We start from the raw sequence: 18,433 nt of genomic DNA on the forward strand, positions 1-18,433 counted from the left end.
TTGCCCTGGGCCCCTTCCCAGATTTATATGTGAAGCAACCTGGTTTTACTTGTACATTTTGGTTAATAAAGTTTGATAATTTAATTGGGGTTTTTTTGGGTTTTTTTTCGGTTTGTGCTTGCAATTACCCCATCTATAATTACTTGTTAGGTGTTGCATTGTAGGGTCACAAATGGCAGCCATGGTAATGGTAGTACAGTCTACCAATACAAAACACAAAGGGCATCCAGAAGATGTGTGACTCGCGTGGCTCTACAGGGGAAGCGGCAGAAGCCACACAGTAGAGAATTAGGATGTGACAGGCAAGGTATTATCTGGCAGTGTAAGAACAATAATGGTAGCACTGGCAGTAGCAGCAAAATAACACTATAAATTACAGAGGACAGCCAGGAGATGTGCTACTGGTATGGCTCTGCACTGGCAGTTGCAGTGGCAAAAGCCACTTGGTAGAGAATTAGGACCAGACATACAAAAATATGTCTGGCAGTGTAGGGCCAGCAACGTTGGGCCAGCAATGGCAGCTCTGGCAGCAGTAGTATTATAGTATAGATGACATGATGGACAGGGAGATACCAGGCTGAGCATGGGCCATTGGCACTGGCGGCACAAGAACAATATAGAAGACAGACCATGGACAATCAGACAGGCAGATGGTATGGCTGTTTTACACTTGAGCATCAGCTGTGGACAATGGTGTAGGCTTCAACAGTGATTTTGTTAATACTTCCCCCGTGATTTACGGCATCACCCCCCAAACACTATAAATAAAGATCATGTAAGGCTTCAAAGACATTGTAAGTGAGAGTGGGCAGTGATCTATTTGGACACCTCAATTTTAACCCCGTTTTGTTGCATTTCTGTATGTAATTTTGTCTGATGAAGGAGATGGAATCTATGAAAACGCATTCGCAATAAATCACTCTCTAGTTTTACCTGGATTGTCTTTATGCACAGCAGAGCGGCATTTAAGGGGGAACTTTGCACGTGTCGCAACGTGTAAAGACTAGATGCACCGATAAACGATCGCAAAAGCGTCGTAATCTGTGTAGTGTCGTTCATTTTCATAATTTCGCTGCAGTGACAGGTACAATGTTGTTTCTCGTTCCTGCGGCAGCACACATCGCTGTGTATGAAGCCGCAGGAGTGAGGAACTATTCCTTACCTGTCTCCACCGGCTATACGAAAGGAAGGAGGTGGGCGGGATGTTTACGTCCCACTCATCTCCGCCCCTCCGCTTCTATTGGCCGCCTGCCTTGTCACGTCACTGTGACGCCGCACAACCCGCTCCCTTAGCAAGGATGCGGGTCGCCGGCCAGAGCGACATCACAGGGCAGGTAAGTGCGTGTGAAGCTGCCGCAGCGATAATGTTCGCTACGGCAGCTATCACAAGATATCGCATGTGCGGCGGGGGCGGGTACTATCGCGCTAAGCATTGCTACCATCGGCTAGCGATGTCGCAGCGTGAAAAGTACCCCTAACTCTTTCATCACCTGATCATCTCTGATGAATGAAGGTTGGCACTGATCCATGGCTAATTAATTTAGAAAAATGACAGGTTTTCCACGCTTGAGGTGGATAGCCTTAGGTGTTACATTACTTTGGAGGCTGGAAATGACAGTCTGCCTCTAGTTCTTGCCACTGATCCATTCTGTTAACCAAGACGTCAATGAGATCGGAACCCAGGATATGTGCAGTAGAGAAAACACACTGCAGTTATGACTGAATCTGGCTGTCCAGTGCAAAATGGAATTTATGCTTCTGCTGCCTTGGTTATTTGTACAATTCTTAATTGTGACCAAAACTTGCACTTATCGCATTCAAAGAATTTGAATTTTTAACTTTTTGCACTTTTTGCCAATTTTTCCTGCCCTGTGCATAAGGGAAAAAGTTGTCAGGCAGCTGCCACCAAAGCAAATAGGGTCATGGGATGCATTAGAAGAGGTCTGGGGGCACGAGATGAAAACATCATTTTCCCTCTGAAATCCCTCGTCAGACCACACTTGGAGTATTGTGTGCAATTTTGGGCGTCGGTGCTCAAGAAAGACATTATTGAACTTGAAAGGGTTCAGAAGCGGGCAACTAAAATAATAAATGGAGTGGGTGCATTACAATAGCCAGAAAGGTTATCAAAATTAGGTCTATTTACTCTAGAAAAGAGAAGACTAAGGGGAGACCTAATAAATATGTACAAGTATATCAGAGGGCCATACAGAGATCTCTCCCATGATCTGTTTGTACCAAGGACTATGACAAGGAGAAGGGGGCATTCTCTTCATTTGGAGGAAAGAAAATGTCTGCACCAGCATAGAAGAGGGTTCTTCATGGTAAAAGCAGTAAGGCTCTGGAAGTCTCTTCTTGAGGAAGTGGTGATGGCCAACTCACTGAATGAATTTAAGAGAGGAATGGATGCTTTTCTTGATAGCAAAAGTATAGAAGTTTATAGATAGCATAATATAGGTAGATAGTTGACCCAGCTTAGGAGTCGGGAAATAATTTTTTTCACTATGAAGAAAACTGGCTTCTACTCTTTGGGCTTTTGCCTTCCACAGGTTCAACACTCGAGAACAGCGGCACTATAATAGGCTGAACTAGATGGACATAAGGTCTTCATTCAGCCTTAGAAACTATGTTACTATGTTACTATGACTCTGCAAGAAGCACACATTGATCATCTAGTTATGCACAGATATTCCTGGTCATATGCCTATTCCCTTATAAAGGGCCATGACAAGTAGTAGACAGGGTGCACTTTAGGAAAAATAAAGGTAATATTTCTGGTGCTTCCCTCTGGCTGCAGGCATTCAGTGCACTGATTGTCGGGACACAATCACAAAGTTGAGCAGTATCAGTGAGTTACTGCCACTAGCCACAGTGCTCACTGCTTGCCACCCAGATGTCACGCTTTCCCTGCTTTTAATTGTATATCAGATGCGAAGACAAATAATGTGAGTATCGCTGAAGACAGGAGCCCTGCTCCACCAAGAACTCCATCAGAACACAGTCCATTTCTAGACTGCACCCTGTTGTTGATAACGCATGCAGGAGACATCAAGCATTGGGATGACATCACATCATCGCACCATCCAGTGCCTTCTGCTTTGCAAGATTGAAGAGGAGCCAGTGGCTGCTCTGGACAAAGAGCCTAGATTACGTGTTTTGTTAAGGCAGATGTGTCGCCCAGGGAATGGGGTACTCGGTCCTAGGCGGTTTACTACTGTGAATGTCACATTGGTGGCCGTTGCCCGGTCCCATGCCCTGGGTGCTTTTTAATGCGGAGTATTTACAGGGGAGATTAAAGTAATTTGTGTGACGCCACCTGCTAGTTTCGGTTAAGATAGTGAAACCACCGCTGCTGAGTTGATTATCTCTAGGGCTGGTGGTAATGGCAGCTGTGGTGGTAGGCCCTCCACAGGTAGGGCTGAGCCCAGGAGATGTATGATGAGTATTAAGGGAGGCCACACCATGGGGTTGTAGTTAACAGTCTCTACTCACTCTTGACCCTCGGATGGCTGGTTCTGGTCCCTGTAGTTCCAGTGCCAGTTGATGACTCAGTTGCTCTGTCCCCAGCACCCTCAATGTGGTTGGGTCCCCATAGCATGGAGAGTTTAGGGCCTGACTGTCCCTTTTGTGTTGCAGTCTCCTCTTCCGTATGGCGGGCAGTGTGGACCCTGTAGGGCTGGTCTCTGTCCCAAACCCTGATCCTTGCTTTACTGCTGGTGCCTCCGGATCTGTGGGTCAGTGAGGTCCGTGAAGGTCCCCTCACTGTGCAGGTATTTGCCAGGCCGTATGAAACGGTCATTTGACCTAGGGCCCTGTGCCCCATCGGTGCTCTGGTCCCAGCGGTACTCGGGTGTACCCGCCCTGGCGACAACTCTCCTGTGTCACCGTTACACGACCCAGCTCTAGGCACGTCTTTTCACTACTAATGACTCTGCTTGACTGACTGCTGTCCCCTCCCACCAGGTTGTCTAGTCCCTCTGGTATGGCTCCGCCCTCTAGGTGGCCATCCCCTTGTGTCCGACTAGCCAATTTCCCCTGGTGTGGAGTTAAAACTGGGATTTTGGTGTGTGTAGGTGTTCTAGTACTGGTGTTCCAGGTCCCAGGGGGGTAGGCCCTGCATCCTGGTGAGGATGCAGTTCCTAGTAGTGCCCTGAGTGACTCAGGGGCGCTACACAGACACAAGGCCAAGTTTACAGGTTGCTGGAGAAATGCGTGGGTTTGGCTACCCCTGCCCATGGGTGCGTCTTATGTTTGTAAAGTGGAGACTGTTTAGCACATGATGTTAGTGTGGGGAGGCTGTGTGAAGCCTCTGAAAAAAGTGCTCTGAAGAAGAGAGAATTTGCGTGTCCTGACCGGGACCATGTGTAAAAAGGTGCACATGCCTCTGGAAGGAATCCTCTGAGAAAAGAGAGGGCTCACTGCATCTGACCAGAGTCAGTGAGTGGGGCTGAGATATCTCCACTCAGATACTGCTTTGAACCTGAGAAGGCATATTGCCAGTCAAACGGACTTGAAAACTGTGAGTGTTATGTACCTAGAGTTTGGTTTATGGGATGTTAATAAACCTACTAGACTTTTTAAATCAATTGTGTTTCCTGTGTGCTTCCTCACATAGCAAGAAAAAGGAATAACGCCATCACATATGGTGCTAGACTACGGGCAACAGTCCAGGGAGCACATTAGGATCACAGTGGAGGTTTGCTTTGAATCGGTGGGTCCACAAAGATCTAGGTGGTTTGTTGGGGATCAGAGGGTGCACAAAAGTTCGGGTGCTGCCCTACAGAACTGTGTGAGCTGACAGCCCATGAGTAAGCAGCAACAGCGGCAGGGGACCAGCAGCCAGAAGTGTCAGGTGGTCCAGAGGCAGCAGCGGCAGGTGACCTGCAGCCATAGGTGCCAGAAGGCCCAGCAACAGCAGCAGAGGCAGTGGCAGGAGTTGCTGACAGAGCAACTTGATAGGGCGGTAATGGTCAAGTTGGGGCAGTCCCTTGTGGGGCCAGTGCAGACACGAGTGAATCAGAATTCCCTAGGGAAGCCATGGAATGTACCCCCTTTAGACTGGGGTGCTCAGAAGGGGCGGATACTAAAAACAGGGTGGTGGCTCAAGGGGGGGTGGATACCCAAAATGGGATGGTAACCCAAAAGGGGCAGAGTATTCCAAATCCAAAAAGGTGGCAGCCAGCACTATAGACTTCCATTGCATCGAGGAACCACGGGAGTGTTCCATGGAAGTGAATGCAGAATGTATGAGTGGGCTATTTGAGTCAGCAAGCTTGGTGACTCTGGTAATGGCCATTCTTGATGTCGATGTTATTCCCGGAAAGACAAATAAAGTTAGCAGCAGTCATAGGGACATTAAGGAATATTCTATGACTGGAGTCTTCTTTAAGACAGCCAAAGGTATGGCATAGTCCCAGACGTACCGCATCCCATTATGATAGGCCAAGACTGTGGATTATTTTTGGATTTTTGGGAGCTAGGGGAAGTGTCTGAGAGCTTCTGTAAAAGTTGGAGTGGTCCTAAGGAAACCCCACAACAGTGGAAGGCTAAAAGGGATCCTTGCGGTATAGTCATCTTTAACAAGGTGGAGTCAGTGCCTCTTAAGGTTCACAGTTTTAAGTTTGGGGTGACCAAAGAAAAGGGTAGATGTGCCCAATGAAATGACATGACAATTAAAGAAATAAATGATAGTGTGACCGTTAAAAACAGGGTAGCTCCAGGAAAGGGAGCTGACACCTGGTTAAGTGGGGATATGTTGGTCCAGGACACCAGGGGGAGTGGCAATGACTCCAATGAAGACTGTGACTCTCAGAGTGAAAAGAGACTGCAGTAAAGAAGAGCCACACAAAGAGGGTAAATTCTCCTCCTGCCATTGGACACGCAACAGGCGCAGAGGGGCAGAATTATTGGCATATGCAACAGATGAGGACTTCTTTGTATATGTGTGAAGGAGGACTTTGTGCTGATCTAACAGTAGATGGCGATGTTGTGTAAAGTTTCCTTACTCACTGTATTGTAAAAAGTCTTTTGTTATTTCTTCCTGGTTTTGCTTTCTCTAACTGATGCAATGCTGCATGACTGTGCATATTATTACCTCATGTGCTCCAAAAAGTAAAGAGGTTGTTATCCCATGTAATCTGCTCTGTGAACTTTGTTCTACACCTGGGAATCTAGAAGCTGTGCAACAGGTTATGGGCCCAGGCACCCCAAGAAGCCCAGGCACCCCAAGATTCCCAGGCACCACAAGATCCCAGGATACCAGGCACCCAAATATACCAGACACCCAAGATCCCAGACACCCAGGACACCAGAAAGCTCAGCAAGACCCTGGAATTCTTCAGAACAATTCTCTCTAAATAAGTAAGACAAGTTAAAGATAATGAATAGCACAGAGATAAAACTCACAGTAGCTAAGCTGAATAATGAGAACTATCAGTTATGGAAGTTCAAAGTGGAGATGTTATTGTCTAAAGATGATTTATGGGAAGTAATCACTAAAGATAGACCCAATGATAATAATCAGACATGGGATAAGAAAAATAGACAAGCAAGAGCTACTATCATCCTGTTAGTGGAAGATTATCAATTAATCCACATAAGGAATGAGGATACAGCACAGGGAATGTGGGAAGCATTAAGAAAGCTACATGAAAGACCCAGCTTAAATCACAAGTTATTTCTACTATGAAAGCTTTACAGTATGAGACTGAGTGCAGACAATGACATGCATAAGCATATATTCTCTATGTTGGAAGTGATATCACAGCTGAGATCAATTGGTGAAGATATTAAGGATAGCCACATGGCAGCAATATTATTGTGCAGTTTACCGGATTCATACACTGCTTTAATAAATGCACTAGAGACAAGACCTGAAACAGACATTACATTGGAGTTTGTGAAGACCAGACTGATAGATGAATATCATAGAAGGAAAGAGGAAACAAATGATTCTACTGAAAAAGAAGGTGGAAATGCTCTTAAAGCTACAGAATCAGAGACACCCTATAATGAAGAGACAAGAGAATGTTTCAGATGTAAGGAAAAGGGGCATTTAAAGAAAGACTGTACTATATGGAAAGCAGAACAACAGAAATTACACCATAAAGAGAATACACAGAAGGTGAAAAACACAATCTCGGATTCATGTGTAAATAATTGGAATGGCACATTTAAAGTAACTGATAAGAAATCATCATCAGGTTGGTTTATTGACTCAGGAGCAACAAGTCATATGACATGTAATAAAAGTTCTTTACTGAACTTGATTTAAATAAGAAGGAAGCCATTTATCTTGCAGATGTGAGCAAAATAACTGTGGAAGGTATTGGACAAGGAATGCTAAACTGTTCTAATAAGTTTGGGCATGATTCAAAAATACTTGTACAGGATGTGTTATATGTTCCAGGATTAGAAGGAGGATTGTTATCTGTAAAACATCTAACAGCTAAAGGACTTACTGTAAAATTCAAAGATGAATAATGTACAATTCTAGCGGGAAATAAGATAATTAGCAATGTCAAGGCAGATGAGCAATTATATCATCTAGACACATTAAAGGAACAGATGAAGTTGTGTACACATGATCACAAGAATTGTATTCACATGTGGCATAGATGTTTAGGACACAGACATCCTGAAAGTATAATGGAGCTACAAAAGAAAGAATTGACAAAGGATCTATTGATATCTGATTGCTCAATTACCATAAGATGTGAATGTTGTATAAAATCGAAAGCTACAAGAATATCCATATCTAAAGAAAGTGAGACGAAAAGCACAAGACCACTTGATTTGGTGCATACTGACGTATGTGGACCCATGAAAGTGACTGCATCAGGAGGCAAGAGATATATAGTGACTTTTATAGATGACTACTCAAGATACACAGTCACATACTTGATCAAGAACAAAAGTGAAGTTTTCAATAAATTAGTAGACTATGTGACAAAGCCAAATAACAAGTTTCAAAGGAAGCCAATTGTCATTAGAAGTGATGGTGGAGGTAAATTCACAGGACACAAAATAGAAAACTACTTAAGACAAAATGGTATAGAGCATCAAAAGACTGTTCCATAGACAACTGAACAAAATGGGGTAGCAGAAAGGAAAAACAAAACTCTGACTGAAATGATAAGATCTATGCTAACAGATTCCAAACTACCACATAAATATTGAGGTGAAGCAGCAATGACAGCTACTTACCTACAAAACCAATATTTTTCTAGAAAACTGAAAAAAAAAACATGAACTGTGGTAGGGTAAGAAACCAAGTATGAATCATTTAAGAGTTTTTGGATGTAAAGTTTTTGTATTTATTCCAACAAAAAAACATTCCAAACTTCAAAAAAGATCAATAGAAGGAATATTTTTTGGATACAGTGAAAATTGCAAAGGATATAGAATCCTAGATCACAAAACAGACAGAGTTACGGTGAGTAACAGTGGGACATTCATTGAGGATCTAAATGAAGACACTATGATTTCACTAGAAACAAAAAATGAGGAAAAACAGCAGTGATATAACTGAGAGAATATCTGATGAAAAAGTAGTTGAAATCGAAGAAAAACCCAATACTGAAAATGAAGAGATACAACTGCAAACAGACACAGAACCAATACGTTCAATAAGAGAAAACAAAGGAAAACCACCAATATGTCTTTTATATAAGGCAAGTGCAAGCAAATTTATGAACCTACCTCTTGGGAAGACATATCTTGACTCCTGAAGAAAAGTTAATAAATGGATAAAGGCAACAGAAACAGAAATAAAATCCATGCATGACTCAAAGACATGGACACTGACAGAATTACCAGAAGGAAGAAAAGCTTTAACATGTAAATGGGTTTTTAAAGTAAAATACCAAACAGATGGCACACCTAAACAATACCGAGCAAGACTCGTAGCTAAAGGTTATTCTCAAATATATGAAGAAGACTATGTTGAAACATTTGCTCCAGTTATCAAACATACTACAATAAGAACTTTGTTTGCAGTTGCAGCAATGAAACAAATGGAGTTGAAGCATCTCGACATAAAGACAGCATTTTTGAATGGAGATTTAACAGAAGATATTTACATGGAACAACCTCCAGGATTCAAAGATAAAAGTAACCCGAACATGGTTTGTAAACTACAGAAAAGTATATAGGGTTCAAAACAAGCTGCTAAAGCATGGAATGATAAAATCACAGAAGTGCTCACAAATGAGAAATTTAAAAGAAGCAAAGCTGATCCTTGTATATACACAAAAAGACTGATGGACAGATGGATCTATGTACTCATATATGTTGATGATATTTTAGTTTGTTTTGAAAAAGAAAGCGATAAAGAGGACATACTAAGAATTCTGAATCAACATTTTGAGATCAAGGACTTGGGAAATGTGAAACAGAACCTAGGAATACAGATAGAAAGAGAAAAAGATGGAAGTTTCCTACTTAATCAAAATCACATGATTCAAGATATAATCGAAACATTTGGATTGACAGATGCAAAAACAGTAAAGTCTCCAATGGAAACCAGTTATCTTAAAGAGATGAATAGCGAGCAAAATGTGTTACCAAATAATGAAGAGTACAGTACGGCAATGGGAAAATTACTGTTTCTAGCAACTGTTACAAGGCCAGACATGGCAGCAGCAGTAGGAATTCTGAGTAGAAAAGTGTCAAAGCCAAATAAAAAGGATTGGAATGCCGTGAAGAGAGTAATACATTATTTGAAAGGAACTAGTAGCGTTAAACTGAAACTACCTACAAGTGATATATGCTCTTTAACTGGATACGTTGATGCAGATTGGGCTGGAGATCCAACTGACAGGAAATCTACCAGTGGCTATATTTTCCTTCTCTCAGGCGGGCCAATTAGTTAGACTAGTAAAAAGCAATCTATAGTAATGCTGTCGTCAATAGAAGCAGAATATGTTGCAGCAGCACATGTGAGTCAAGAAGTTCTATGGCTAATTGCTGACAGACCTAGGACAACCACAGCTGGATCCAATAAAATAAATGAGGACAATCAAGGATGTCTTGTTCTTGCTTAGATGGAAAGAGTTAACCCAAGAACCAAGCACATTGATGTGAAGTATCATTTCTTGAGGGATCACCATGAACAAGGAATCCTGAAATTAGAATATTGTCCAACTGAAGATATGACAGCAGATATTTTCACAAAGGCATTGAATGCTTAAAGACATCAGAGACTAATGAAGAAATTAGGCTTAACTTAATAAGACCTTATTGTTGAGAAAGGCTGTTGGTATATGCAACAGATGAGGACTTATTTGTATATGTGTGAAGGAGGACTTTATGCTGATCTAACAGTAGATGGCGATGTTGTGTAAAGTTTCCTTACTCACTGTATTGTAAAAAGTCTTTTGTTTTTTCTTCCTGGTTTCACTTTCTCTTCCTGATGCTATGCTGTATGACTGTGCATATTATTACTTCATGTGCTCCGAGAAGTAAAGAGCTTGTTATCCCATGTAATCTGCTCTGTGAACTTTGTTCTACACCTGGGAAGCTAGAAGCTGTGTAACAAGAATAAGCTGCATCCTCTGAAAATATAATCAAGGAAGTGACAGTGTTGTGTGCTTCTGTTCAAAATTTGTATCCCCTGCAAAACTTTGAGTGAGTAGGGAAGGACGATGAAGTTATGTTGCCACTCACAACCACTGGGTTAGAAGCAGACAACAATGTGCTGCAAGAGGAATCGGAGCTGGAACTGACACATTGTGATGACAGAAATCAGCAGAATGAAATCATGGAAAAGTAGCCGACCAAGCAAGCAGTGTTGGTATCAGCTAAGATTTCTAAGTATAAAGCTGATGATCTGACTGGTGAAAACATTATAGGAGAAGAAGTCCGGGTATCACAGCTATCCAGTTCAATGAAGATACGGGAATGTTTTGAATATATAGAGAAAGTATGGAAGCAGTTAAGAGAGCTTGAAGGTTCTTGGAAGAGTTCATACAGGTGCCGAGAATTCTGGTGAAGAAAGTTATTAGTAGAAATGGGAGAGTCAGCCAGGAAATTGTGGATAAGTCTGGTGTGACAAGAGTGATAATTGATGGTCGTAATGATGCCAAGATACCCTGTGAAGTTGGTATGGTTCCATTTCCCGTTGGGGGAACAAAGGATTGTGTTGAAGATGTAAGGTTATACCAAGTTGTCTACAGACAATTGTTAGCGCTTGACCCTAATAACCATTAAATCTGCAGCTAGGTTTAAAGGCAAAAATCCCCTTTAATTTGCCTGGAATCAGAAATGAATTTTAATTGAGATTTTTTTGGAATTAAAAAATCCCCAATAAACCAGCGCTGATAAGAGGTTTTTTGTTAATATTTTATACTTTTTATTGCTATCCTTGTTTTAGACACAGATTTATTCAAAACAATTCACACAATAGAAAAAGAGAAAAAAAGAGAAAATACACCAAATATGGTAGAAATAAATAAAATAAAGAATAAGTAATTAATAGTGCAGCAAACAGATACCAGGTGTCTGGTTGCAGTACCCCGGCCGGTAGTATAGCAATTATTAAATCTAGTATAGTGTATTAAGTGATGTTTCAAGGCATATGATATTTAATGCCAACTGAAAATATCACTGCAACATGATTTTTCAGATACCTGGAGATATTTTTTTCAATCCATAAGCACAAAAGTTTTTAATAGAGGCTTAATATATTAAAAGCAGCAATTTCAGTGTTCCAAGTGCTTTTAAATGAAGTTGAAGAAACTGCACTTCAAGATTGTAGTGAGGATGAGGTAGAGCCCCAGCTCATCAAGTGTTCCAATAGGAGTTTACCTGCAGTCAAGTTCAGGCATCAAGCTTCCACATACTGGGTGACTGCACGATACTTTCTCCTCCTAGAGATATAAAGTCATTTCCATGCAGGAGTCTCCTATTTGCGCTCCTACGGTCAAGTTCAGACATCAACCTCCATAAGCTGGGTAACTGTACGGAACTTTCTCCTCCTGGAGATATAGAGTAGTTTCCGTGATAGGGACTCCTATTTGCGCTCCTAGTTTAAACGGAGCAGAGCCACACAGCACTATTCCGTGCTAGTTCACAGGATGGTAGTTGAATCAGGCACGCAGCTTCTCCTGCTCCTTTAGTGACAGCCTGGGCGTTCGCCACATACAGGGCTGGATATTCACAAGGGGGAGAGAGGCTGCTAGATTATCGGCACCTCGCAGGGTGAGCTGAGCAAATGTCCAATCCGACGCGCGTTTCGGGGGCGTTGCCGGTCCCCTTCCTCAAGGAACGCGGGCTGTCACTAAAGGAGCAGGAGAAGCTGCGTGCCTGATTCAACTACCATCCTGTGAACTAGCACGGAATAGTGCTGTGTGGCTCTGCTCCGTTTAAACTAGGAGCGCAAATAGGAGTCCCTATCACGGAAACTACTCTATATCTCCAGGAGGAGAAAGTTCCGTACAGTTACCCAGCTTATGGAGGTTGATGTCTGAACTTGACCGTAGGAGCGCAAATAGGAGACTCCTGCATGGAAATGACTTTATATCTCTAGGAGGAGAAAGTATCGTGCAGTCACCCAGCATGTGGAAGCTTGATGCCTGAACTTGACTGCAGGTAAACGCCTATTGGAACACTTGATGAGCTGGGGCTCTACCTCATCCTCACTACGATCTTGAAGTGCAGTTTCTTCAACTTCATTTAAAGGCACTTGGAACACTGAAATTGCTGCTTTTAATATATTAAGTCTCTATGAAAAACTTTTGTGCTTATGGATTGAAAAAAATTTCTCCAGGTATCTGAAAAATCATGTTGCAGTGATATTTTCAGTTGGCATTAAATATCATATGCCTTGAAACATCACTTAATACACTATACTAGATTTAATAATTGCTATACTACCGGCCGGGGTACTGCAACCAGACACCTGGTATCTGTTTGCTGCACTATTAATTACTTATTCTTTATTTTATTTATTTCTACCATATGTGGTGTATTTTCTCTTTTTTTCTCTTTTTCTATTGTGTGAATTGTTTTGAATAAATCTGTGTCTAAAACAAGGATAGCAATAAAAAGTATAAAATATTAACAAAAAAAACTCTTATCAGCGCTGGTTTATTGGGGATTTTTTAATTCCAAAAAAATCTCAATTAAAATTCATTGAAGATGTAAGAGTTTTCCTAGAATACGCCTGGGATACCTTGAAGAACTGAGGCAGTTGAATTTGTTAGGATGGAGGATTGCGAAACAACTTTGTCAAGTTGGTATGAGGGGGCGGCCACTTTTGGGCCAGGGCCTAGAAAAATAAAAGTGGGGTCTACTTGGTAAACATGTTGCCCCAGATGTAATAGCAAACAGGTTCTATGGTAGAAGGGTTCAGCCACCTGAAAAAATATATGACAGAAAGGATGAAGTGAGTGACGGGTCTCTATGGGGGGACTGTGTTTTTAAATTGATTATTTAAATAATTTTAAAAATGCCACAAGATCCTTCTTATTTTGATACACAGCCAAGATAAGCACACGGCTGGGGACCCTACATCGATTGATTTATTTATTTTTACACCATTATAGATACGCAGTTTGCGTGATTCCAAGCAATCACACTTGCTGTCACACCGGGTGGGGGCACAGTATGACTGCAATCAATCACAGATGCCGGGACTATCGATGAGCGGGGGAAGCAGTGAATATGTATGATGGTAATGAACGGGGCCGGAAATAGTGTTACAGCCACATGGGAGACTCGGTTAGTATAAGTAAGTATAAAACCCCTGCTTTATTCCCTATTTTCTTTCTTTTTAATTTATTCATAATTATTGGTGTACTTTTTTTGTTGTTCATTTTCTGGGGGTTTAATAGTTTTTGTAATTTTTTTTAACATTTTTTACTTTTTTAGTTAGTCCCTATATGGGACTTTAACTTTTACTCTTCTAATTACTGGTCTCATGCTTTACGTTATAAATGTAGTGCAATTGATAAGACCTGTCAGATTACACAGTAAGGGCAGGGGTCACACAAGTGTATGAGAAATCATTCCTAATTTCATCCAGAAAGTTGAACGAGTGAAATCCGTTTGGTATTTCTTATGATAAGAGAGTGCTATGTGAGTGAGTGATTTATTTCTCACCTAGCATCTGTATGACATGCATAGGCCATCGTTATGCAAAGAGTTTTCTCTCAGCAACTATTATTCTACAATCAATTACAGGACCATTTACAGAGTTCTATGCTACAGAATGGTAATATATTCATTAAAAATGGACAGCATACGGATGGTTCGTGTGCCGTCTGTTTTTTTTTTTATCTCATCCATTGACTTGTATTGGCAAGTCTTGTCCAATTTATGCATCCACTTGCAGCATTCGGCGACTTTTTTCTCATCCCAAATCTGTAAGAGAAAAAAATTGCTAATCGGCTCTGCCACATTGACTAACATTGGTCCGATTCAATTTGAGATTTTCTCGCATTGTACATGTCCAATTCATAAGCTCATATGAGTGAGGCATTAGACCTTGCATATGGTTGGGTCTAACAGGCCACCATTCCTGTCACACCAGGAATTCATTGTTTGACCTTCGAGTGACATGAAAACCATTGGCTGCCCATGATTTCGTCGAGGGTGCCAATAGGGATGACAGAGGAAGCACACTCCCTCTCACAATGTTCCAAATGCTGTGATTTCTATTGGTCACAGCATCTCGAGGGTTAATCAGTAAGGGATAGCATGCCTCCTTGCCCTGGATGTTACTACAGAAGCTTGGCTGTCAGCTAACCCGAGCTCCTGCTATGATTGTGGGGGCTGTGCTGATATTTCAGCACCTCCCATACGATCATGCTATGATCGGTCAGTCAGATTGACTACTTACCATTTACAATGATCTGAGAGTGGGGACCATTGAAATGGGTCCCTGCATCTCTGGCCGTGCTGGTCAGCTGTCAGTGACCATTGTTGGCACAGAGCTGTCACTGTGTGATTTCACAAAGTGACAGTTTAAAGCCATGTCAAGATGGGGGGCTGACCCCAAGCAGGAAAATAGGGAAAGGCAGGGAGCAGCTTGTGTAGCCAAATGCTGCGACCTTCTATAACCAGACACCACAGGACTGTCTGTAAAGTGTGACACACCCATGACAGCGGCCCTCCTAATTTAAATATTTTCTCTATGCGGCCTATACACCCAGCTGAGTTTAAGACCCCTGGGCACATTGGTGGTGACGCGCGTAAAGGTATCTGTTGTCACCGTCTCAGACACTGGGTTTTGGCTCAGTGCGCATGATCAGAAGTCACCAGCATTTTCAGTCATGCGCACTAGACCTCCTGAAGCTGAGACGCATACATCCGGCTTCATAGTACGCATGACCAGAAGTGTGGTGACTTCTAATCATGCGCACTGACCTTAAATCCGGCGTCTGACGCGGTGACAACAGACACAGGTACGTGCGCCCCCACCATTGACGCTGGGAATTGAATAGCATGTTAGCACACACCTGTGTGAATGCTAACATGCTAAGAGGGTGGACTAGTCGGGGGAACTTACGCCCTTGCGACGACTAGTTCCTGCACTCATTAGCATATCATAAGGGATCTTTAGAAATACTTTTTCTAAAGATCTCTTTATGTAAGCCACTAGCTGCTGGGACAATTAGGCAGAGATTAGAAATATGCACCCACAACTGCTCGTGGTTCTGTGTGCATATTGCACCTGACAGGTTCCCTCTAAACACCCAGTCGTCACTCTCCGTTCTAAAGGGTACTTTACATGCTGCGATCTCACTAGCGAGATCGCAAGAGATCGTACCCGCCCCCGTCGGTTGTGCGACATGGGCAAATCGCTGTCCGTGCCGCACAACCTCACTTACCCCCTTCACACACACTTAGAAGTACTTTACATGCTGCAACATCGCTAGCAATTGCTAGCGATGTTGCGAGCGATAGCACCCGCCCCCGTCGTGTGTGCGATATTGTGTGATTGGTGCCGTAGCGAACATTATCGCTACGACAGCGTCACACGCACATACCTTAACAGCGACATCGCTATGACCGCCAAACAATCCCTCCTTCAAGGGGGAGGGGCGATCAGCGTCATAGCAATGTCACTGCCGCTTCACTAAGCGGCCGGCCAATAGAAGCGGAGGCGCGGAGATGAGCAGGACGTAACATGTCGCCCACCTCTTTCCTTCTGCATTGCCGGTGGAGACAAGTAAGGAGATGTTCGTCGCTCCCGCGGTGTCACACATAACGATGTGTGATGCAGCAGGAACGACAAACAACATCATACCGGTGGCAGCAGCTATATTAAGGAAATGAACGACGTGTCAACGATCACCGTGTTGGAACGATTTTGCGATCATTGATCGTCGCTCATTACTGTTACATGCTGCGATGTCGCTATTGGCGCCGGATGTGCATCACTAACGACATGACCCCGACGATATATCGGTAGAGATGTCACAGCGTGTAACGTACCCCTTACCTGCCCTGCGACGTCGCTCTGGCCGGCGATCCGCCTCCTTTCTAAGGGGGCGGTTCGTGCGGTGTCATAGCGACGTCACACGGCAGGCGTCCAATAGAAGAGGAGGGGCGGAGATGAGCGGGACGTAACATCCCGCCCACCTTTTTCCTTCCGCATTGCCAGTGGAGGCAGGTAAGGTGATGTTCGTCGCTTCTGAGGTATCACACACAGCGATGTGTGGTGCCGCAGGAACAAGGAACAACATCGCTAATAAGCAGAGAACGATTTTTAGTTTCAGGACGACCTCTCCATGGCAAATGATTTTGACCGCTTTTGCGATCGTTTAAGGTCGCTCGTACTTGTCACACACTGCGATATCGTTAATGACGCCGGATGTGCGTCACAAACACCGTGACCTCAACGATAATTCATTAATGATATCGCAGCGTGTAAAGACTTCTTAGGCTATGTGCCCACGGGGACATTGTCCTGCAGATATATCCGCAAGACATTCCGCAGGTGCTCCCAGAAATACGCAACAGAACTTTCTCTGTTTCAATGCTGCGGATGCACAGCGGAATGTCGTGCAGATATGGTGCGGGCATTCTGCATTGAGGATACAGTACCATGGCTTCGGCACTGCATACTCAATGCAGAACAAGTGCTGCAGTGATCGGGGTGCTCATACTTACCTCCATCATGCAGCACCTTGCTTTACGGCGGCCGGGTCATTGTCAGGCAGCGTCTGGTTCACTGTGCTGGAGGTGGGTGGGCCTAAACTAGCTCCGGCTGTCACATGACCAGAGCTCATGCAGGCCCCACCCACCTCTTCCTTCCTGTACCTGGCTGGATCCACCGTGCTGCTGTACACCGGACGGAGAAATGACTCGGGTCTCTATCAAGGCAGGTAAGTATATGGGACCCTGCGGAAAAATCCGCAAGAATAATTGACATGCTGCAGATTTTTCCGCACGAAAATCCGCACGATTTCCGCTGCGGAAAAATCCGCAGCATGGGCACAGCATTTCCCAAATGCCATAGAAATGGCTGGGGAGTAGCTGTGCTGCAGATTTCTGGAAAATCCGCGGATTTTCCGCGAAAAATCTGCGGCAAAATCCGTGCATTTTCCGCAGCGTGGGCACATAGCCTTAAGGGTTGCCAACTATACACAAATTATAGGTCAGTTCACTGTTACAATAGAGTTTTGATTTTAGCATAATGTCTGCCTGGTGTACTCCTTAGGTGTACTTTTGTGTAAGATTATATCTTTCTAAGAATTTTATAAAACATACAAAAATCTACGGTAGAGAGAAATCAAAAACTGTCATTCAGTTTGAATGTTATTCATTATTTCTCTTATTTAGTTAAGCTAATTGATGTTTGTGGATGGTATTTTTTTTCTCGTTATTTTTTTTCCTTTTGCAAAGTACTTATCAAAATCAATCTTACATGCTTTCAAATATAGATACTGAATGTATATACAGTAGATCAATATTATTAATTTACGTTAGACTAATGGTACTTATTTATTTAAGGGCCATGGTTATTATATGACTATAAATTATAGTTGTCTAAGACTGCAGGCATTTATGCTACAATATTTTGTTTATTTTTCATCACTACATTCACGCATAATAATGTACATAATCTGATGATACATGATATTAGTATCTTCCGGAGTTCCCATAAGTCAAATAATATATTGTGTATTTATTTTCTGATGAAGTAATAACTGTTATGTTAGTAGGTTTAGACACAAAATGTAAAACTGAAATACTCTTAGCGATAAAAACTAGTGTATTTACTATGGTTTGTTTATATTTTTTATAGGTAATTATGAAAAATCCCTCATTTTAGCCTTGTGTTATTTTATATAGACAATAGACATGTCAGTATCTGATCTGGTGATCTAACAAATAACTTTATGCACTTAGTGATGTCATTATACAGAAATATCACACACATAACAGGTCAGCATTAGTGATGGGTGAACGTGCTCAGCACAGCTCG

The sequence above is a fragment of the Anomaloglossus baeobatrachus genome, chromosome 3, assembly GCF_048569485.1.
Source record: "Anomaloglossus baeobatrachus isolate aAnoBae1 chromosome 3, aAnoBae1.hap1, whole genome shotgun sequence".
Classification (NCBI taxonomy): domain Eukaryota; kingdom Metazoa; phylum Chordata; class Amphibia; order Anura; family Aromobatidae; genus Anomaloglossus; species Anomaloglossus baeobatrachus.